Raw genomic sequence first — 23,603 nt, 5'->3', positions numbered from 1 at the left:
CAAGGGCAACAGTAATTGCCTGTCATGGATGTAACCATGTTTTTGTTTTGATTCCAGTTGTGGCATATGAAACAGACGTGTGTGAGGGTGTGTTGTGTTTGCCTGCTGGGAACAGACTTGGAGAGGACACATGGTGCTTGTCCATTGGAAGAGAAACTGCCTCTTGTGGGGGCATGGTCTTTGCCAACTGACAAACATCTTTGTATGGACTCTGAGAGAATATATATATATATATATTCCAAAACTAGAGACCTGGCCTTTTGGTTTCAGCATTGCTTTCAATCATTTGGCTGTTCATTGCTTTGCTCTGAGTCACTCCTAGAGAGAGAATACTCCAGAGAACACTTCAAGGTTCCAGGTTCGGGCTGCTGCTCCAGGTCCCAACTGCTGTGGTTGCAGTCACTTTTCCTGAATTGCTGGTTTGCTGTTTAACGGGTCTGCTGGAATCTTGACCATGAGGAGTAGAACTGCTCCAAGGAACTGAGTCTAAAAAGAGTCTACTTCTCCAGTCCCCATTAATAGTTTTTTTCTCCGATCTAGGCTAGGCTGGATGGAAGGGAGGTATAGGCATTACGGAACTCCAAATAAAGTAGGTTTGTAAAAAGTTCAAAGTTCAAAAAAGTTCAAAGGTGACACCCAATATGGGGCACCCTTTGTTGAAGTTGTTTTTTATAAAAATAGTGTTTGTTTCTCTTAGCTTATTTCTTAACCCAGCTATCACACAAATAATTGAGACTCTTTTATGACACAAGGCTTCACAACACAGTCTTGAAGAGTTTAAGTCTGGTCTTAACCCTCTATACTATTTTGTCTTACTCCCAGCAAACATCCCAGGGATACTTGAGTTTCGTAGCTATCCTTGGCTCCAGCTCCTTCCTTTTGATCTCCCTTGGACCTCTCCCTGTGGCTGAGTCCCCTGGTTCCTCTTCTAAGTCCTCTTCCCTTGAAGGCTATTCTCCATATATTAGTCCAGCCCCATTCTGCCCCTTCTCATCGATTGTCTCTAAGCTGTTTTATTGAAATAGCAGGTGGACAATTGGGAAGCAGAGTTTACATAACATTTAGACAGGAAATCAGAATTAAATTACACAATAACCTTATGCCTATAGTAGCCTATATCATTTCTTGGAGTTTCTTGGTATAGGCTGACCAACACCTTAAACAGAAGTTTCTCATTCCTGTTACTGGGGTTTTGTTAGATAGCCTACGGTTCTTGTGAGGAGCATTGCCTGTCCAAGTGGCATAACATATGTGTGTGTGTGTGTGTGTGTGTGTGTGTGTGTGTTCATAACATACACTATATTAATTTATGGATTTTTAGTTACATACAAAATAATGTGATATTTTGAGGTTTATCAAGCATCCCTGGTGCTATTTATCTCCATCAACTTCTGCTTACGATGCTTACATACTCTTTGGTGTACGATTATCCAGTGGTGTATGGTCATCCAATCAAAGGTCAAACCATTAAAGAAAATTAACTCTCCCTGTCCCCATAGCCATCAGTTATTAATAGCTCCTCAGCTAGGGATGGCATTTCATGCCAACTTCTCCACTCCATGCTGGGATTTTGTATGACTTGAGCTTGCACAGCTCTTGTGTATACCGTCACAACTACTGTGAGTTCATAAGAGCAATTGCCCCACAGTGACAAGAAAATGCTGTTTCATTGCACCCATTCACCACCTCTGGCTCCTACGATCTTTCTGCTTCCTCTTCCATAATTATTCTTGAGATTTTTGGAAAGAAGGGTGTTGTTAATTTATTTTTAAGATTTGTATTGATTTGCTTACCTTGAGACAGATTCTCATGCATCTCAGGATGGCTCTTCAAACTTTCAATGTCACTAAAGATGACCTTAGACTTCTGATCCCTCTATCTCTACCTCTCCAAACTGGGATTACAGGTGTTTATAACCGTACCCCATTTATTTGGTTCTGGGGATCAAGTCTAGAGCTCTGTGGATATTAGGCAAGCACTCTACTGACTGAGCTACATCCTTTGATACTTTGCTTTGAAAAGAAAAAGAAAGAACTAAAAATTGGCAAGAAATGATTTATTAAATCATTCTCTGCATACTTAGCTATATTCTCTCTCTGAATTTCTGTGCCATATAGAATTATGGAATTGAGAGTTATATATAAGCTCAGAGAGTGTTTGAATTACCGTGTCTTTATAGAGGCCAAGAAGCAGCAAGTCTCAGGAAGGCAAATTCAGACACTAGGATTCACCATGGATGTTCGAAATAGCTCGAAATAGCTGACACCACAGGTGGCATAATTAGCATAGATGCAATAATGCTGCAATCATGAAAAGAAGCCTCAGAGCACCAACGCCATGGATTGTACCTGCTGTGGTGTGCCTGCTAACCATGCACAGACCTGTGTTTAAACATTTGGGAATTTAGACCCTGCCATGGAGAGAACCTCTGGAGAACAGAATGGTCAAAATATTTTTTAAAATCCTGAATAACTAGATATGATTGCTTTCAGAGGTCAGAGTGCAGTTTAGGGCTATTCAAGATGCCTAAACTTCTTGTTATGGCTCTCCAGAAGACAGAGTCAATTAACACGTCTCCTAGTCCAGAGCCCCTTAAGAGAATAAAGAAAGTGTCTTAGGGATGATGGTGCTAGTGGGAAAGACAGTGTGTTGATTTAAAAAAAAAAACAGCATGGAAAGATAAATTCTGAGTGATATTAATAACTTGCGAACGTTATGTAATTTCAGGAGGCTAACCTGGGAGCAATCCAAAATTTATTTTTAGAAACAAATGTGTCAGACACATTTACACCAAACCAATTTTCTAACCCATCAAAGATAGAAACCTTGGAACTACATGCTGGAGTCCAAATCTAAGTAAATAAAATAAAATAAAATAAAATAAAATAAAATAAAAGATAGAAGATTAATGGTTGTTTTAAGGATAAAATGCTTATTTTATTGGATGACAAAAGTAACAATTCAACCAATCAAAACTCCCTCATAGAACCAAAGCAGAGCTCTGGACCTGTGCAGTTTTAAACTTGATTTACCTCGTGTATAGATCAAGAATAAAATTCTGGGATGCACTAGTCAGGAGATCAAAACTGTTCAACAACTCTATTGAATTCTTTGAGCTCTCTTTAAGCCCTGTTATGGCCTGTGTAAAAATTCATGTACTAAGGGTAAGTGCAATTCCGTGATAGAAAAAAAAATAGTTACGTGTGGAGAGAGGCTATGTAATTGTACTAGGATTTTCAGAAAAAATATTATAAGCTCAACACAAAGCCCCCAGAGTCATGGGTGTCAGATGGAAAGAGATGGCCCAAGTAGGGTAAGTGTCTAACTGAGAATGGCTGATCAGTACAATTAGTGCTTTCTTGGGAACAAGAGGGCATACTTGAATCAGGAAAAAGAATACTGTTTTGAACATTGCCTATTTTGAAAAGGAGATTGGAGACATTACTTAGGTCAATTAGATGAGTTGGTGAGCACTAATTGCTGTCAGCTAGCTGGTAGGAGATTAAATGGCACTCTTCCGGGGGCGGGGGGAGGAGGACCATAAACCACACTTCAGGGTAAGCCCCATGCTCAGGAATCAATCATTGGCCAACACCAAACAGACCACATCGTGTGTGTGTGTGTGTGTGTGTGTGTGTGTGTGTGTGTGTGTGAGAGAGAGAGAGAGAGAGAGAGAGAGAGAGAGAGAGAGAGAGAGAGAGAGAGAGAGAGAGAGAGAGAGAGAGAGAGATAGAGAGGGGGGTAATTGTTTTTGTTTTAGAGTTGGTTTTTAAAAACACGTCTTTCCCAATGTTTTTTAAAAAAATCTATCAGGGCTGATTAATAGACAATCTCTGAAACAATATGCTTATAAAGACCATCAGAAGACCTTTACTTTTATCTGCATTTATTTTATGCTGAATTTATTCCTGTGCCATCAGTTTTTGTTTCTTCAGTTTCTTCTGGAATATCTTTTTCTTCTGAGCAGCCTTCTCTTCTGGTTTTGGATCAGTCTGCTCCTTTTCAGTGAGAATCATCTCGATGTGGCAGGGGGAGCTCATGTGCGGGTTAATCCGTCCGTAGGCTCTGTAAGTTCATCAGCGCATCTTAGGTGCCTTGTTCACCTGGATATGATCAAAGACCAGGGAATCTACATCTAGTCCCTTAAGCTCAGCATTACTCTCTGCATTTTTAAGCATGTACAGCAAAAACCCACCACTCTTATTTTGGCCACCAAACCCTGAATCCAGCCTCCGCGTTTGGCCTCCTAATTCCACCATTATAATGCCGCAATGGTTGCTTCTTTAAAAGGACATCTCTCAGATACTTGGTGGCTTTTCAGATATGCACACCCTTGACAGCCTGGGCAGTTTCCTGGGTGTTCTTAAAGTGAACACAAAGATTTGAACCTCTTGATTTGCATGATTCTGTAGTGATTTCTGGGTCAAGAGAGTAGTGAACCATCTTCACAGGTCACCTCTGGCCACTTACAGGAAGACTTGTTTTTCTAAGAGAGATAAAAAACAAAACAAAACATGAAGTTGGGTAGGTAGGAAGGTAGGCAATTCTGGAAGGAATTGGAAGAGGGGAAGGAATGGGATCAAAATATATTGTATAAAAAATGAAAAATAAATGGGGTAGTGATGTATTTAGACTGGTGTCTTTAAAAATCACTTTGAAAATGTTACTGGATTTATTATAATATCTCAAGTAAGCTGCACTGAGGATAGCTACTCAGAGTATTAGGCCTTTTATGGAGAAAGTGCTGTGAGGGATGGCACTGGGGAAGGAAAAGTTCATCCATGAAAGCATAAAAACATGCACAGAGAATATGACAACGATGTCTTCATGGAGGGCAGCTCACATCGAAGAGAACGTTGATAGCAAATCATGCTTTGCATGGTACTATCTGTTGGGTGGAGTTGTGCACATGGCAAGAAAGGAAGGTTGGGACCAGGAACTGGTATGAAGCAGAGCTCCAACCACAGGGACCCTAATGCCCTAAGACGACCACAGTGAACAGTGCAGATTGCCTCACTCAGAACCGAGCCCAGTTGCCTTTTAGTGTGCCTTCTTATGCTGCACAGGCTGGTGAGGTAGAGGTTACACTATGCCCGTTTCTGCTGTGACTTATCTTCTGCCAGCCAGATGCCTTCAGAGACACTTCAACTAAAATTAGTGGTGGGAAATTCTCCAGAAACAAGACAAAGGATACAAATAAAACATGGAGACGTATAGATATTTTTTACACAATAAGCATACAGAAAGAAGCTCAGCATCAGTAGTAATTAGTTTTAATTGTTGACGTGATGCAATCTAGAATCACTTTGGAAGAGAGTGTCAAGGAGGGACTGTCTAAACTAGGTTGACCTCTGGGCACGTCTCGTGGGCAGTATCTTGATTGCATTACTTGAGGTGGGAGGACCTGCCCACTGAGGGTGGCTCCACTCCCTAGGAAGGAGACCCTAATTGTACAAAAGTGGAGGAAGTGAGTTGAGACTTGACATGCATACCTTCTTTGCTCTCTGTTCCTTATTATGGATGCAATGTGACCAGTTTCTGTCACTGTGATTTACTTCCTGTGACGACCTGTAGTCTGGAACTGTGCACCAAAATCAACCCTGTCCCTCAAGATGCTTTCGTCAGGGTATTTTATAACAGCAACAGGAAATAAAAACATGAATTATTAGGGAAATGCAGATCAAAATTACAATGTGATGCCACCTTATTCTCATTAATATGACAACTACCATGTATAGTGAAAATAAGTGATGTTATAGAGAAGTTGGAACTCTTGTTCACTGTTGATCAGAACATACAATGACACAGTATTGTGGAAAAGAGTGGGGCAAATTCCCCAAAATTGAAACAGTTACCATATCATGTAACTATTTTGGGTTTAGATACACCACAATAGAAAATAAGAGATGTTCATACTTCAGGATTAATAACAGCACCATTCTCAATAGAAAAAACAGAAGCAGCCAAGTAAGTAAGGATGAAGGAACAGGTAAGACAAATGTGGCATATGCACGGTTGGACACCATTGACCCTCAAAAATAATCGATTGTGACATATGCTGCAACATCATGAGTCTTGGACTCACTGAGCTAAATGAAATAAGCCAACCAAAAAAAAAGGATAAATATTGCATTGCGTAAATCACGTGAGAAACCTAGAGTAGTCAAGTTCACAAGAACAGAAAAAGGGATGGGGGAGAGGAGAACTGAGAGTAATGTTTCATTAGTGTAGAGTTTCAGTTTGTAAGATGAGAGATTCGTGAACATGAGGGTGACACTAGATAACATGGCAGAGTAAGCACGCTCAGTACTAGACTGCATTCTTAGCATGGTTAAGATGGCATATTATGTGTTATGCATGTTATAACCCAGCTGAAAACTTAGTGGAAGTTAACAGAGAAGTTAAAATGAATGGAAGTTAGTGGGTACGGTCCACACGTTTCTGTGGAAGCCGATCAAAGTGCCAGTGAACTTCAGCCATCAGCTTGCTCATTCCTTCTTTTTCCTTTCTGCTTTCAACTTTTGATTGGTGCGTACTACATATTTATGGATTTCATAATGACACTTTCATTCCCCTACATCATACATTCATTCTTTCAGTCATCTCCTTTCTCCCTTTCCATTGTCTCTCTTTCCAAGATCGAGATTTGGTTTTTTTTTTTTATTCACCAAGTAGCTTCATAATTACAATTATATTTACTTTGTGATGATTGCCATAATAATGAGTAAGGTGGTATTACTTTGCCATTTTGATTTAAATTTCCCTAGTGATTCATGCCTTTAAATTTTTCTATTCATGTCATAAAAATATAGTAGCTCAGAGGAGAAAGGGTCTATTTTATCTCCTGGTTCCAGGCTACAGTTTGTCATTGCAAGGACATCACAGGCTGACGCCATCTGGGGTGGTCCGTTCCTGTATCATGAGTTGAATTTTTTTTTCCTGGAAGGTTAGTCTTTAGTTTATAAACAGTTTTACATTTTACAAGCCATTTAATATTCTACAAAACAAATTTCTTCCTGTAGTCACCAGTGAGGATCTGTTCTGTTCTTTATTAAATCCTAATTGAGTGGTTGCTGGCCCTGGAAATTGCAAGCCACAGGCTCTCAAAGAAATGAGATTCTGACAAGATTGGCCCAGGTGCTTGAACTGAAGGCAAATAAGATCCTGTTAGCATCCTAAAGTGGACTAAGGCTCCTGTGACTCTGTATTAACATAAATCTCTACCTGAGGCTGTTCAAAACAGGAAGCCTATCAAAGATAATACTCCCCAATTAAGTAATGCTCTCTCTCTCTCTCTCTCTCTCTCTCTCTCTCTCTCTCTCTCTCTCTCTCTCTCTCTCTCTCTCTCTTTCTCTGTGTGTGTGTTTGTATTTGGAGTGGGATGTGATTTTCCCCTCAGTCTACTCAGATAATTTAAAGAGGAAAAAAAATGACAAACAACAGTGTTAACTTCTTCCATAAAGTTTGGTTCGATAGCCAGGCTGCCCTCTTCGTTATTCAGGTCTGTCCTTCCTCATGTGTGCTGAGCAGGACTAAAATGCAGACGAAGAACAGATGCTTCCTATTGCTGAAGTGAACTCCAAGGCTGCATGGACTCAGACAGAGCACACCTCTAACACAAGCTTTGGGCCATTGACTGCAAACAATGGGACTCGGAAAGATGAGAAGGCACATGGGACAGACCTCTAAGCCTCCAGGACTCTTGAAAGCCCCAACACCAGCAAGAGCATCCGTTGTCTGAGACTGTTCCCTTTTTTAACTTGACAGGTCTGTGATTCCCTAACCACAGAGCCATATTCACTTGGTATACTGGTCACTTATCTTTGAGGTGTGATCAAATATCAATTATCTGGCAAGAAGAAACTTAAGGGATGAAACTTTTATTTTGGCTCACAGCTTAGGAGAGGATGCAGTTTATCATGGTGGGAAGATGTGCAGTGTGGAGTGTGAGGTGGCTGTTCATAGTCACAAAACAGATCAAAAAGAGTGATGTTCCTCAGGTCACTATCCCCCATTTAAAAAAAATGCAACCAGTCCAGGCACCCAGCCCTTGGGATGGTACCTATCACATTCAGGGTGGCTAGTCTTCCTCAGTTAAATTCCTCTAGAACTTCCTTTTAAGACATGGGGAATTGCAGGAGGTTTGGTTCCAGGGTAACTGCAAGTCCAGTTCAGTCCAAAGTGAAGTGATGCTTAGTATCTCCCAGAGACAACCAGTGGGAATCAATTGATGGAGACAAATTGTGGTGATGGCACATAAATAGATGATAGACAGAAAGACAGACAGAGAAGAGACTAGCTTTAATAAAGAAAATAGGTCATCTTTATGGAAGCTAATAAATCCCGTGGTGAACTGCCTGCAGGGCAGACCTTGGGATGCCTGTACAATGGCGCCATGCGAGACCTCAGCTGATACCTCCAGTCTGAGGTATGAGGGACAGGTCCTGTGCATATGGGAAACTGCTGTTGTAGTTGCGGAAGCCCCACAGCTGCAGAGCTTCAGGAACAGAGAAATGCGGTCTCTCCTCTGCCTTTCTGCTCCCTCCCAGCTGCCGACTGATCCAGCGGGGCTTGTACACACAGAAAGGGGCTACTTTTACAGACTCACACGGGAGCGTCTCCAGAACACACCCTTAACAGTTGTCTACTCATTCTTTATGTCCCCTCAATCATGCCAACTTGACCCGCCCCCCGCAACACCATCCCACCACAAAGCCAGTCTTCTACCTGCCCCAGGCTCCTCCTAACCCATGCTCTGAATTTGATCCCAGCATACTGGCGTGGTTGCAAACAGAAAGTAGGAGCTGGAGCGAAGTGGGTTTACCCAACAAAGGCAACCACAAGACTTTGCTCATTTGCAACATCAGAAAGCTGGAGTGTGTGCGAGGACAGATTCCAAGCACTCTAACCCACGAAGGGAGAGACATAATTTTAGATTGGGTTGCATGTTTTGTGATGACTGCACTTGCCAGAGATTCTGGGTTCAATATGTTCAGTTGAACAGCTCAGAGTGTTTGATAGAAATGTGGGTGCAGTGTTAGGCGATTCTTGAGCTATGCTGCCAGCGGTATCTTGGGATCATGTAGAGAAATGGATATAAAGATAAAGAAATATTGGGACATATTGATCATGTACAAATTATTTATCTACATCTATTTATTACCCAACTCAGGAACCAGAGGCAGCGTCTTCAGCAAGCATCCACCTTAGTCAAGAAATAAGTTGCAAATATCTAGAGTGTCTTCTGCGGCCCAAGGGACTTTAATTTCCTTCGAGGATGATGTCCCAGGGAATAGGTCTCAGTCACAGAGGGAAGGTAGGCAAGGTTGTCCTGGGTGGCAGGACTTGATCGTTAGTCGACACTTTGATTGATAGGGATCATTGGCAGGAATCAGCTGATTTAAATGTTGCCAGGACTGAGAGAGATGCTGCGCAGCCTCTTTTCCTCTTGGTTTGTACAAAGTGATACCAAAGCAATGAGAAAGCTTTAGGTAAGCCGAGGATATGTATGAGTTGTAACCACTTTACTGGCCTATGGACTCACAGCTCATAACAGAAGCAAGGCTAGAAACTGGAGAAAGTACCCTATGGCACGCTCCAATCATGTACTGTATGCTTTCTTCCCAATTTTACTCTTAAAAGGGTTAGCAGTCAACGAGCCACTCAAATCTTAGGTCATCATTAGCACAAGCTCTAGCTAGTGCTAATTCCAGGAGATCCGTATGAGTAGTGGCCTACTACTTACTGGGTTCAGGAAGTATAAATAGGGAATGGTCTGGAATTGCCTCACAGTGGGCTAGTTTCCGTACCTGTAGCTGGAATAGGCACACTCTTCAACATCTCTCCATTGCCTCTGTGTCCACAGAGCAAGATATCTAGTGAGGCAAATAGATGCCTATGTGCTTCCAGCAGAGTGAACTCAGATCAGTGCTACATACTTCCTGGAGCCGTCGGATGAGCGTTACTATCAGACAGTTGCAAAGGCATGGGTGCCGATTGCTATTGTACCTCTTGACTGTTTCCCTCCTCATTCAGGTCTTAGGTCCTCGCTTACCTCTTCTTTTAGAGTACCGAGAGAAGAGATGACTCACGGGTACAATATCAATGGGTTATCAGAAGCCATAAGAGACTGGTTCAGGAGCTGGAGAGATGGCTCAGTGGTTAAGACCATTGTCTGCTCTTCCAGAGGTCCTGAGTTCAATTCCCAGCAACCACATGGTGGCTCATAACCATCTGTAATGGGACTGATGGTGTACATGCAGACAGAGCACTGTACACATAATAATAATAAATAAATATTTAAAAAAAAGAGAGACTGCTTCATCCTGATGTATGGCTAGATATGTAGGTTGCTTTCTGAAGCCCATGAGCCCAGATTCTGTTACCTAATATACAGTTATCAAGTTGGTAAATGTTTTTTTTCTAATATCTCAAGAAGAGGTCACAGAATCTGGTTCCTTTCGGCCAGCACAAGTGACAGTGAGCCGAAGACTGTTTCATCTCCCTGGCTCTGGATGACAACAAAATAGTTCAGGGATTGGCAAACTCCCCTCCAAAAAGCCAAGGAAATACTTCAGGCTTTGCAGGCCACATATGGTCTCTGTTGCATTTTCTCTTTTAAACAACTTTTCAAAGTAAAACCCGGTCTTTGCTCGTAGGACTTACATAAAATGGACTGTCAGCTAGACTCGGCCTCGGGGTTGTAGTTTGCTGACCTTTGATTTACTCGTGGGGACTTCGGCAATCTTGGTGATGTTTGAAATGCTGTGCTTCCTCACTTCTGACTCCACAATTACAGGGCCGCGGGGGTGGGTAATGCGGGGTGCATCACAAATATCTTGGTAAGGCTCTTCACTGTCAAAGACAGAAATTAGATCCAGGTAGGTTGAGATCCAGGCCTGCCCATGACACACAGCTGATTTTCCGGGGGTTGTTTTTAAACCTGAGTTTCAGAAAGGAAGACACCAGGAGACCAGACACAGGCTTTGGGGCAAGGGAACAGTGAGTGTCTTTGAAGACCCTACCTTCTCCTGTCCTGGGAACTGATCAGGGGCTGAGAGTGCAGAAAAGCCAAATAGCTCAGCTACAAGGGAGACATGAACACAGTGCCCAGAAGCTAGGGCTTTGCAAAATCAGGTCCTTGCAATATCGACTTTGAGTCTGCTCACCTGTAAGGTATTTTTTGACTGAGAATATTGTCTGATACAGATAAAAACCAGTCAAATTTTAGCATTAGTTGTGTACCCCACATTCCCAAGGAAAATTCTGCCTATAGGTAATATAAAAACAATTATGTGCCAGGGGAGTTTACACAAAGCATTCAGATATTGCTGAAAACTATGTAATTGAACAAGCAGAGATGACTTACCTTTTTTTTCCTCCCACTTTCAGAACATTTTAAATTGGTTTGTGTATAATAAAAATTTAGCCTTTCATCAATACTTACATAAATAAACTTCAGCCTCTCTGGAATATAGATTGTCAAGAGACAATCAAGCCGTGGTTTACTATTTCATGTAGTCTGCGTCCTTTCCCTGCCGTAGTAAAAAGCCACAACCACATGCTTTATTATAAAGAGCACGAGAAGGAGTGGGCAGCATTTTTCTTACTTTAGAAAGGCAGAGCTCGACAACAAATAACACATTAGGAGTTTGACCTAAACAGTGAGAGACTCGACTTTCTAATACTGTGTTAGCTTAACCCCATCTCTAAATCTGTCTGTGGTTATAAGTACTTGGACCTCTCGCTTGGATTCCATGACCCTGAGTAGCCACATTTCACTGCATGGGTGTGTGCACCCACCAATCACTTTCATCTTGGGTATTTGGAGGTATTGCTTGTTTTAGCAAGGATTCCCTACTAGCCAGGCTCCCAGCATTCCCCTTAAGTTGAAACCCCAGCTTGCAAATGCCTGCTCTCAGAAATAATGTAGACTGCCCTGTACAGCTCCATGGACAACTGTAGACACCGATCTAAGGCTAGTCTACCTATGTGTGGGGCAGCTACCTATGGGTTAGGTTGCCATAAGAAGGTCTTTTCACTACAGGAAAGATTTTAATGATTTTACCCAGCGCTTGAACTTGAAAATTAGGCTAAGGGGAAAGATATTCTTCAGTCAGTGGTAGGAGGAGGGGGGGGGGGCCTCTAAGTAGAAGCACAGGTGATGAAATGTGCTGAGAATTATAGATGATCAGAGATGCAGGAAAAGAGTGAACTAGTGGTCACAGATGCCAAAGCCGCAGCTTTTCTTTATCTCTCCACTCAGAGCTGTCCTGCAGAAGGTGACCGCAGCCCTACTAATAGCAATGAGAGCAGCTTCTCTACCGAGTAGGGACCTATGAGGTAGACCAAATGCTAAGATGTCTTGGTATTGAATTGTTGACTCAGTGTATCCCTGTTCTTTATAGCTCCCACCTTCCCTTTAACAGTGCAAGTCAGAGTTGGAGCTTGCACCTCATTCTATTTTAGGGAGTAGTACAGAGTTTATACTCCGCTCACTTCCTTCCTTCCTTTTGGACAATCTTCACAGCCAAGCATCTTCTGGTTCCAACGCCATAGCTGTCTTGCCGTCTTAGGTTCTCAGAGGAGAAACAGTGTGAACCGTGGATGACTAAGCTCTTGGAGCTTTACTGGATACTACTGTGACATGTAGTGAGTGCAGGAAGGGACAACTGTGGAGAAAGAGCTGGCACACAAGGGGACTTTCACGAGGAGTAACCGAGAAGGGCAGTATTATGGTCTGCATATGAAATGTTCCCTTCAGGCTCATGTGATGCAGTCTAGGTCTTTAGCTTGTGTCACCATTTTGAGGGGTTCTGGGAACTTGAGGAGGCATGGAGAAAGTAGTAGGCGGGAAGAGGTCCCAGACAGTGTCTTTCTCCAGCCCCACCAGTCTTTGTCTGGGATCCCTACCCATCAGGAGGGGAGGAAGCTCCTCCCCAACATGTGCTTATCACATGATGTTCTGCCTTAGCGCCTGGGATTCGCAACCAGAGACTGAACCCTCTGAAATGGTGAGAAAAATACACCTTCCCCCATCTTAGGTATTGTGGTGATGTTGTGGACATCTCACTGTATGTTTACTTTGTCTCGCCATTACAAAACACACTCAAGTATTTTAAAAATTGGCACATGCTTCAAGTCAAACCTCTGTTAGGAAAACTTCATAAAATGCTCACAGTTTGGAAATAGATGGTGCTCCCTAACTTCTGTTTGTGGTACACCCCATCTTTCAAGATTTTAAGCAGTAGCCAAGGATACAGGCATCTAGACTTTTGTTCGTACCAAACAAGATAACACTGATGACCTCAAGTATCTTCTACTTTATGGAAAGCATAATGCAAGCTGTCCATTTGCTACTTTTAGAGTGTTCATAAAATGGAAAGTCTGTCTTGTAAACTGTTCCTTTACCTTAAACCAAATGAAACGGTTGTCTTTGCAGACTGATGAGTTTCTTCTGCTTTTTTTCCCTTTTGTTTCAAATGGTCCTATTTGCTCATAAGTCCTGTGCTTCAGAGGAACATTTCTGAGCTATCTGTAATGATTTCTCAGCTTTTACTGTAGAGAATAATGTGGCAATTCTCTTAATAAGCTTTCATTCTTTCATTCTTTTTTTGCAAAGAAAAATTCATTCCTTTCTATTTCCTGGAATATAAGGCAGAAATGAACAACACATTGACGTATATATAAAGTTATTCTGGTATTTCACGTTTTCAGTGAGTTAGTGGCTACACACTGCGTGCTTTTACTTATTATGTAAGACAGGATAGTGTTTCTTAAATAACTCAGATGAATTTTCCTCCCAGTGGCAACTCAGATCCTCTGTATTTGTTCTAATTTCACATTCGTGCAAAAGGGAAGCTTAATTGTTGTCACAGAAAGGGAAGGTTGAGGTAAGGGGAAAGGCTCAGGGAATAAAACTGTGAAGTAAAAAGTTGCGAGAGGAGAGAGGTCGGAAAACGAGGAAGAGAAAAGCCAAGAGGATGAACGTGAGCTTCCTTGTCCCCCCCCCCCCCGAGATGCTGACTGACAGGAGGTAGCCAGTAGAAACCTTGAGGCCCATATCTGAAGATGGAGCTTCTCACATGCTCAGAACGATGTAGCCTATGAGAGAGCACCAGGGGACGAAGCTGTCTGGATGCATGTGGTACATGGGGGACCAAAGTTCCTACCCACCTTGTGGAAAAGCGCAGACACCCTCAGGAAAACGTGTCTCAGATGGCACACTGTGGTTAAACAAACCTTACCCAGGTGGGAAGTCTCAAGCAGTGTTGGCAAAAGGCTCAAACTAGATTTAATCTGGTCAAAAATAATTAAAATCGAAACTCCCTTGAAAAATGGGAGTCGCTAGCCCCTTTGTATCGTCACATAAAATAAAACAGGATTTCTGTTTCCAAGAGGAACCTGTGGACTCCCTTGCCCACCCCCCACCCCCCAATGAAGGAGACACATTAGTAAACTGAGGCAAGCACAGATGGGTCTAATGGTCTCAGAGAATGCAATGTGCAAATCGTACTGGAAGGATAAATTTGTTACTGGTTAGCCAGACATATTCTGGAATACCTGACAATTGTGCTCCTTGAAATTTTTACCATATCACATATTACTCACTTCATGAAGATTATTTCTGATCCTTCCCATTAGACTTGGTTTCTTGTGTCTCTTAAGTTTTACAGTTCTTTAGATTGCTTTATTGCTACATAATATCTCACTTGGCTTTGAACCTATTTGTGTACTTATATACTTGCCTTGAATTACATTATGTGCTTACCCTTGTGTTTCCACATCCCCATACCTTGTGTGTTCTAGATACTCAGTAAATACTTCTGTTAGAGTGAATACTAACAGATTTTAGTATTCATAAATATAAATTCTCTGTTACAGAATAGATACTAGAACACTCAGGGAAATCAACTCTAAACATACTAAATGATAAAAGTAAAGTTTTCCATCTTCATCGCTCTCCCCCCACCACTAAGTAAACCCACTTTTGGTACTGGCCATCTACGTGAACGTTTTCTAGGAGCGATTGAGAGACATTGGAAAGAGAGCTGTACACAGAAAGTCGGCTCTAGAAGAGGTGTTACACGGAATTTTTGCTACAGTCTCTTGGGAAATCTCCTTTCATGTGGTCCCAGCTTCGGCTTGTGTCTTTGAAGCTGGTTCACCTCTCCCAGGTGTTGGCTAATGCTTCTGTGACAAATGCCAGGTTTTAGGTAATGGTGAAACAGCTAACCTAGAACAAGTAAATCAGTAGGTCTCATGAGGAAAGGATCTTGCTCCTTAGGCGTCCATGATTTCAGCCTCAGCAAAGGCATTACTGAGCAGAAAATCAAGCAGTGCCTGACAATATTGGGGCTGTCACAGCCAGTCTCTGGGGTGGGAACCATCAGCCCCATTTTACAGACGAAGGAATCAGACATTTGGCCATGGGAAGGCTTTTGTCAAAGGTCAGGCTGGCTGCTAGGGACAGCACCGTGAGTGGGGCTCTAACTTGCCTGATACTGGAGTCCAGTTTTTGTTTTGATGAGCCAATGAAGGGAGGAGCCTCACATGTGTCAGGCATTTCACTGGAGGCTGCTGGGAACCTCAGTTGTTCTGACTTACTCTGGGATTCAAATCTTCTCTGTGCCACAAGGCAGGCAAGAAAGAGATTACCATGATCCTCCAGGTAAAGATGGATGCTCCCAGAAAAGGAGACCAAGGATGGCAATTTGACAAGATTATTAGCTATATTGAAGTTTCTTAAAATAATGATACTCTGGGAAAGGATGTATTTACATATGAAATGCAATAAAGCGTTCAGAAGTAATAAACTTCTGCAAAGAGCTCACTGCCCCCCATCAGTCTCCCTGATCGCTATGAACGTTTCTTGAAATATGTCTAATATATAAGTTCCTCCTCAATTTTATGCCACCAGTGACATAATTGTGTAATAAAAAGCAGTTGAAATGGAAACGTGAAGAATAACATTTAATTTGGATGTTTTCTCATTTCATGACTTTTGGGAGAAAATAATAGCTCCTACTTGTTGAGGCAAAACAATGAAATACCGTTCTTTCTGAAGACCCCAGTCTTCGAGGAGATTTACCTCTGCCCAGTGATTGTTTACAATTTTTATCATTTGTGAGTATTTTTCTGGAATTTACTAAATATAATCATGTGTCTGTTTTAATAGGACTACATTTATAAACTTGATAGTGTATAGGTACTGTTTTCTAGAAGAAATTACAATTTCACCCTGTCCTTTGGCTATGACATGGCTGTTGCACACACGGACCCACAGTAACTGTGGTAACCTGCACAAGACTGAGCAAGGTAAAATTTTCACAGGGATGGAGGAGGAACTACTGGAGATGATACTAAGGGAGGGAGAGTCATTTTTATTTGGGGAACGGCTACTAGTGACTTGCCCATGCTCCTGAGGCTGGCCCCATATCCACGTGACAGGATTAGTTGAACTCAGTGACTTATAAGAAAAAAAGAACACATGAGGTTTGGAGGAAGATGTGTCGGGAGGATCTGGGGTGGGGAAAGGAGATGGTCAAAATGCATTGCCTAAGTACACGGAGGTTCAAAGAGTACATAAATAAAATTGAACACATAATTTCAAATAATCCATCAGTAGAAATTTTTATATGTACATGCATTTGTGTGTAATTCAGATAAAAATCCTCCCTATAACTGGGTTTACAAAAACAGATCCCCTTAGGCAAATGTTCTTAATATGTACTCATGGGCCCACTCAGGGGTACCTGGGCGCCTCTTTAGAAGGTGCATGGTGTGTAGAGGGTATCAGCAGGGCCTTTAAACCATGGGTTGAAAGTGCAGAGGACACCCTTTCATCCATTAAATTAATTTTTTCACAAGACCATATTGGTACCATAAGTACCAATGATTTCTGTTGGTACTCAGAGAACTTAAATTGATTTTCCTTGTCCTACTTAGGAACGTAAATCCACTCTATACTGCTTTACAACTTACCCACTTTAAGCTACTTCTGCCCTCAACTCTGGGATAGCTTGAGGAGTGCTCCAAGGATGGTTTCTGAAGCACCGTGACATTGGGGACATCCCTGGCTGCTGATGGTATTACCCATGGCTTTCTTTTTTGTTCGTTCATTTGTTTATTCACTTTACATCCTGGTTGTAGCCCCATACCTCCTATCCTCCCAGGCCTACCCTCCCTCTCTCTCCCTCCCTCTTCCTCCCTCCCCTACCCTCCCTCTTCCCCCCTCCCCTATCCCTCAGAAAAGAGGAGCCCCCCTTCCCACCCACCCCATCTCATCAAATTCCATCAGGACTGAGTATGTCATCCTCCCCTATGGGCTGGTGAGGCAGTCCTGTGAGGGGGAAGTGATCAAAAAGCTGGCAACAGAGTCCATGTCAGAGACAGCCCCCACTCTCCTTACTAGAGGACCCACATGAAGTCTGAGCTGCCCATCTGTATTGGGAGCCTAGGTCCTGTCCGGATCTTGATTGATGCTTTAGTCTCAGCAAGCCCCTCTGCGACCTGGTTAGCTGGCTCTGTTGGTGTTCCTGTGGAATTCCAGTCCCCTCCAGGTCCTTTTTTCCTTCCCCCCACCTTCCCACAGGACTCCCTCTGTATCACCCAATTTTTGGCTGAGTCTCAGCATCTGTTTCGAAGTGCTGCAGGATGGACCCTCTCAGAGAACAACTCTCCTTGGTTCCTGTCTGTGAGCATAGCAGAGTATCATTAATAGTGTCAGGGGTAGGCTCCCTCCAATGGGGTGGGTCTTGGGTCCTGTGGTTTTCTGAAGAGTTGGCTTTACATATGTTCTTTGAACAGAGTGTGGTGTTGGAGGTTGGTCTGATGTATTTTGATGCTAATTATTGCTTGCTGTCTCTGTGATCCACCTATACCTTGCCTAAGAGCCTAATCTGTTTGACCAATAAAAGGCCTTCACACCTGGGCAGGGCAAATGGGATAGCTCTGGGATTAAGGAGACAGAGAGAATCTTAGGAGGAAGAGAGACCAGAGGAGGGGAGAAGAAGGTTGTGTGATCATGGGTTATGGGTTAGGTGGAGGAGAAGCACATGGCCAGTGTGAATGGAAGACTTGGCCCAGATGATGATAATTAGCAAGTATTTGGGATTATGGATGGGAGGTAGCTCGATAGAAATTATTAGAAGCAGATGGCATGGGATTGGGGCAAGTATCCATACTTCCCACTATGGGAAGTAGTTTAAGGGGTTAATATCTGTCCTCCCCCAGGTTAACTAAGGCTATTTTAAAACACAACAGGTATCTGTGTCTTGATTGATTGCTACCGGGTTAGAAGATACTGTCATAATAATAATTATAGGCCTAATAATAAACATTCTTAGGCCATACTGGTAAAATAACTGCAACAGTATGGCGTGACTCTAGTTTAGTCATAAGACATTCTGAGGTTACTCCTGGCACCAGCAGATAGGCCACACTTGAAAAAAATGGTTTTTCAAGACAGAGTTTCTCTATGTAGTGTTGGTTGTCCTGAAACTCTCTGTATTACAAGCAGGACTCAAACTGAGAGATCCTCCTGCCTCTGCCTCCAGAGTGCCGGTATTGAAGGCTGAGCCATACTTTTTATTGATACGTAGCACAAAAATTCTTTTTACGTGTCCTACTGGCACTTTCCCACCACACTAGCTTTCTCTTCTAAGTGATGCTCAGGTCTCCTAATGGCCCAAGCCTTTCTCATCACTTAGCCAGCCTGCAGATGTCAGTGATGCTCAGCTTTGCTTGGAGGATGTCGGTAAGCAAACCAGCATGCATGTTTTCACTTTGCACAGTTTCATGTCCCAGGATCTTCTTAAAGATTAAAATTTTCAAAAAATGAAAAAGCTGGGCTTTTGTCTCTTGGTCTCCATTACTTAAAGCAGGATTTATATTATATTCCTTTGACTCTAGAGTTTGATGCTGCACACACAGATTACAGGTAAACTGTCCTCTGTCCCCTGATTCCCAGCAACTAAGACAATTTGAAAATCGAGCCTTCATAGAGGTTAAGGGGTTAAAAGGAGACCGTTCAGGAGGTCCTTTTCTTAACCTGATTGGTGTCTTTTAAGAAAAGGAAATTAAGGCACAAAGGTTCAGATGCCCAGAGAAGTGGCATCTACAAACCAAAGAGAGGTGCCAAAGAAATCAAAACTTCCGGTTCCTTGCTTTCTCGGAGTTTCAGCCTCTAGAACTGTGAAAAACACATCTCCCTGTTTAATCCACCCAGTCTGCATACTGTCTTGCAGCAGCCCTAGCAAATGAAGAGGGCACAGCCATGCTCCACACAGCTTCATCTTCCTGAGAGCTCAAGAGCTTCCAGTTCTCCCCTTTCCTTATGGGACTCAGGAACTGGTCCTGACACAGTTCTGCGCCCCCCTGCTGGACAAGAGGAGGCAGGGATGGGTCCGAATATGACCACACATACACTTGTTGGCATTTTGAATCTTTTTTCAAGGAGTTTTTGTTTCTTTTTCTCAAGTGCAGATGATTGGGAGAAGATAAAAATTAACATGGAGCCTGCAATTCTCGGATTCAAATAAATACAGCACATGCCATCCCACTGTCATTGTGTGTGTCCATGATCAGGGTCCTGCTGCTTTTTGCCCTCTAGAGAATGAGGCCATGGGTCTCTCCAAATTCCAAGATATGTTTATGGCTGTAAGAATATCTTCCATGCAATAATATTTGAAATATGATTGAATTTCAAATATGTAATTTACGTGCAATTCTAGAAAAATATTGTATAAAGTGAGAGTGGAGTATTTACCTTTGATAAATGTAAAATTATATTACACTTGCTTTATTAAAAAAATATTTTATCTCTGCCATTTTTTCACTTTGGAAGCTGCTAACCTGTGTTTTCTATTTATTCAGGTAACTAATTGTATTCCTTCTCAAGTCTCTGATGAAGCTGAAGACCAGATAGTTTAGTTTTACAGTTAAGCTTAGTTGTTTAGGGGTTAAGATGTTTCTAGGTGTTTTAAGTTGATAGAGATGAGATATGATAGATATTGATTTACATTCAGAATTTTAGGTTCACCAAAATAGGAAAGATGTTTTCTTCAAGGTTGCCAAATACAAATAGCCAAAACATTATGAAAGTAACATTTATATAATTCCTGATTCTTTCATGGTTCTTTGTGATGTATGTAGTTTTTTTTAATGTATGTGTAATAATACAAATGTATATATGTAAATTAAAAATATTAAAAATATTTTACCTAATTTGCCATGGAAAAGAAAGTGTAAACTGTCTGTAAAAATCTTAATCTCTTCCTCAAGCTTACTCAGTCCCACATCAAGAGATCACAGAATGGTATTTCTCCTGGGACAAGCCACCCTAGGGCCACTGACAACAGTGAAAAGCATCCGGTCTCACTCCATGCTCAGACAAGCAGATGCACTTTCACACAGGGACCCCGGCACTCCTTAGGCTCCCCATCTCCACTTCCTACTTCCTGTTGTGACAGTGTTCAAGAAATTAGAAGAAAGATGAAACGATAGCTGTGGGGCGACCCCTGGTCCTCCTCTCATTGGACAATGTGAATTTTCCTCCCAATCCATCCCATCACTCCCATACCTGTGGTTGTTATGGTCACTGGCTGACATGGTAACATGGCTGGTATCCTTTGCTGACTGGATTCGGGTTTAGTTCAGTATGAATCTGAAATTGACCCAAAAGTCATGAATTTCAAGGGACATTAGTAACCACGTAGCACTGTGCATCAAGAAACAGGCAAACTGTGGAAAAGTAGAAGAGTGTGGGGAGTAGAGCAGAGCGTGAAGCAAGAAGGAAGTCCCTATGGAATATCCATGCCCACCTTCCTCAGTGCCTGGCTTTATTCTAATCTTGGTTTTCATGAGATAGTCAACTAAATTTTAGAATAGTTTACCCTCTTTGTCTAAGTTAGCCAAGTTTTTATTTCTGATAATACTGCTTTTACCTTAAATATACATACATGAGATTATCTAAATAACAAAATATAATTTACAATGCCAAGTTAAAAAAATAGACAAAACCACTCAAGTACAAATGATAAATGGACTGGGAAAGAAAGCAGGAATATACCACCTTTCACAATAACCCCAATTATTATAAAATATTTTGGGGTATCTCTAACCACACAAGTGAAAGACTTGTAATGCAAAAACATCAAGTCTTTAAAGAAAGAAACTGAAGATGTCAGAAGATAGAAAGATCTCCCATGTTCATGGATTGGTAGGATTAACATAGTACAAATGGCCACCCTACCAAAAGCAATAAACAGATTTATTGTGATCCCCATCAAAATTCCAACACAATTCTTTACAGACATTGAAAGGACAATTCTCATCCCTGTACAGAAAAAAAAACCACAACAAACCAAAACAAACAACAACAACAAAAAGCCCAACAATCCAGGGTTGTTTTACTGGATTTAGTTGATTTCAAATTTCACTACAGAGCTCTAGTAATAAAAACCACATTAAAACAGACATATTGATCAATTGAATTGAATTGAAGACCCAAACATATATACATACACATATGAATCTTGATTTTTGATTAAAAATCCAGAAACACACACTGGGGGTTGGGGGGGGGGGGAAGACAGCAGCTTCAACAAATGGAGCTGTTATATATGCATGTAGAAGAATTCAAATAAATCCATATTTATCATCCTGTACAAAACTCAAGTCCAAGTTAGTCAAAGACCTCAACATTAAACTAGGTACACTGAACCTGACAGAGGAGAAAGTGGGGAAGAGCCTTGACTATATTGGCACAGGAAACAACTTTCTACAGAACACCAACAGCTCAGCTATTAAGATCAACAGTTAACAAATGGGACCTCATGAAACTGAAAACTGCTGTAAGGCCAAGCACACCATCATGTCCACAAAGCAGCAACCTACAGAAAAGGAAAACATGTATTTTTTTTTTTTTTTACCAATTTCACATCCAATAAAGGGCTAATATCCAAGATATATAAAGAACTCAAGAAACTAGATACTAAAAAGCTAAATAATCCAATTAAAATGGGCTACAGATCTAAATAGAAAACTCCTGGTAGAGGAATCTCAAATAGCTGAGAAACACTTAAAGAAATATTTAACATCCTTAGCCAGCAGGAAAACACAAATCAAAACTGCTTTGAGCTTCCATCTTACACCTGTCAGAACTGCTAAGATAGAAAATACAAATGACAACTGTGCAAGGGCAGATGTGGAGCAAGGGGAGCACTCGTTCATTGCTGGTGGGAGTGCAAACTTGTACAACCAAGATGGAAAGCAATATGGCAGTTCCTCAGAAAGTTGGGAATTGATCTACCGTAAGACCCTTCTATACCACTCTTGGACATATACCTAAAGGATGCTCCATCCTACCATACACAAGGACATTTGATGAACCTTGTTCATTGTAACTTTACTCATAATAGCCAGAAACTGGTTTGAACCTAGATGCCACTCAATAGAATAATAAGAAAATAAGAAAACGTGGTGCATTTACACAATCAAGTATTACTCAACTGTTAAAAATAATGACATCATGACATTTGTAAGAAAATGGATGGAACCAGAAGGAAAAAAAAATCATCCTGAGTGAGGATGACCAAACACAGAAAGATACATATGGTATGTATTATTTATAAGAAAATGATATTTAAAATGATAACCAAGCTATAATTCATAGGCCCAGATTGGTTAGGTAAAGAAGACAGCTCTAGGGGGATGCATGGGTCTCCCTGGGAAGGGGATAGAATAGATTTTATGGGCAGACTGGGGACAGGAAGGGATGGGTAGGTGAGGATCAGGTCAGGTGGATAGGGTTGAGGGACAGAGTGCTGGGAGAGATGGCTGGGATTGGGATGAGCATTTGGGGGATAGTGTAGAAACAGTGCAGTGGAAACTTCCTAGATTCTATGAAGATGATCCTAATGAGGATTCCTAGTGATGGGTGATACAGAGTCTCAACTGGCTACCTCTTGTCGCCAGGCAAGGTCTAGAGTGTATTCAGTTGAGCTGTTGGCTAAAGGGGTCCTGCCAGGGACCAAACGGCCCGTGGCCGACCCCCACCCATTCAGCATCTGCAGCAAACATCCTGCTTGGCCACTCACTAGGCACGCAAGGCATCCGGCTTAGCCCTGAGAAGAGAGCGATCCGATCCTGAGATAACCACAGAGACAACTTGCTTTGCCTCAACCAGGAAAACCCCTCCCCCTGCAGATGTTCCCGGGGCTCAACCCCAGAAGATTCTGTACTTTTCCATTACCCTCCTCGCTTACCCCCGCCCTCCCTAAAGCAGGTTTTAAAAAGCCTGCCCTTACCCTCAATAAACGGCTCTTGACAAGCTACAGTTTCCCTGAGCCCTGCCTCCCTCTCGCCCATTTTTTATCCACAGGTTGTGACCCTCCTCGGCCCCCCAATAACTGACCAGTCGGACTGGTCAGGGTCCCAAGGAAATTCCCAAACAAATCAGGCTGTTGCTAAGACAAAAGTCTGCTCTGTGCAAACTGACAGTGGAGCCCTATTGCTGAGGACAACACCCACACAACTCATTGAACATGGAGAAGTCAAGCTGGTGCCTAAGTGGAGCCCTTACTCCTATGTTCTAATCTCTT

The 23,603-nt window shown here is 42.0% G+C and overlaps 1 pseudogene across 1 annotated transcript in view; it reads right to left on the bottom strand.

The window, feature by feature from the left end:
• Positions 1–3,867: 3,867 nt before the first annotated feature.
• The window catches only part of LOC311582328 (large ribosomal subunit protein uL22-like), a 31,249-nt pseudogene continuing 11,513 nt past the window's right edge, over positions 3,868–23,603 (bottom strand). The window contains exon 2 of the transcript XR_014783557.1: positions 3,868–4,486. The product of XR_014783557.1 is annotated as a large ribosomal subunit protein uL22-like (transcript). The remainder of the gene's footprint in view (positions 4,487–23,603) is intronic.

Source organism: Acomys minous (assembly GCF_964271855.1).
Source record: "Acomys minous genome assembly, chromosome: 14".
In the NCBI taxonomy this organism is placed as follows: Eukaryota; Metazoa; Chordata; class Mammalia; order Rodentia; family Muridae; genus Acomys; species Acomys minous.
This window is presented reverse-complemented; position numbering and strand designations above follow the sequence as displayed.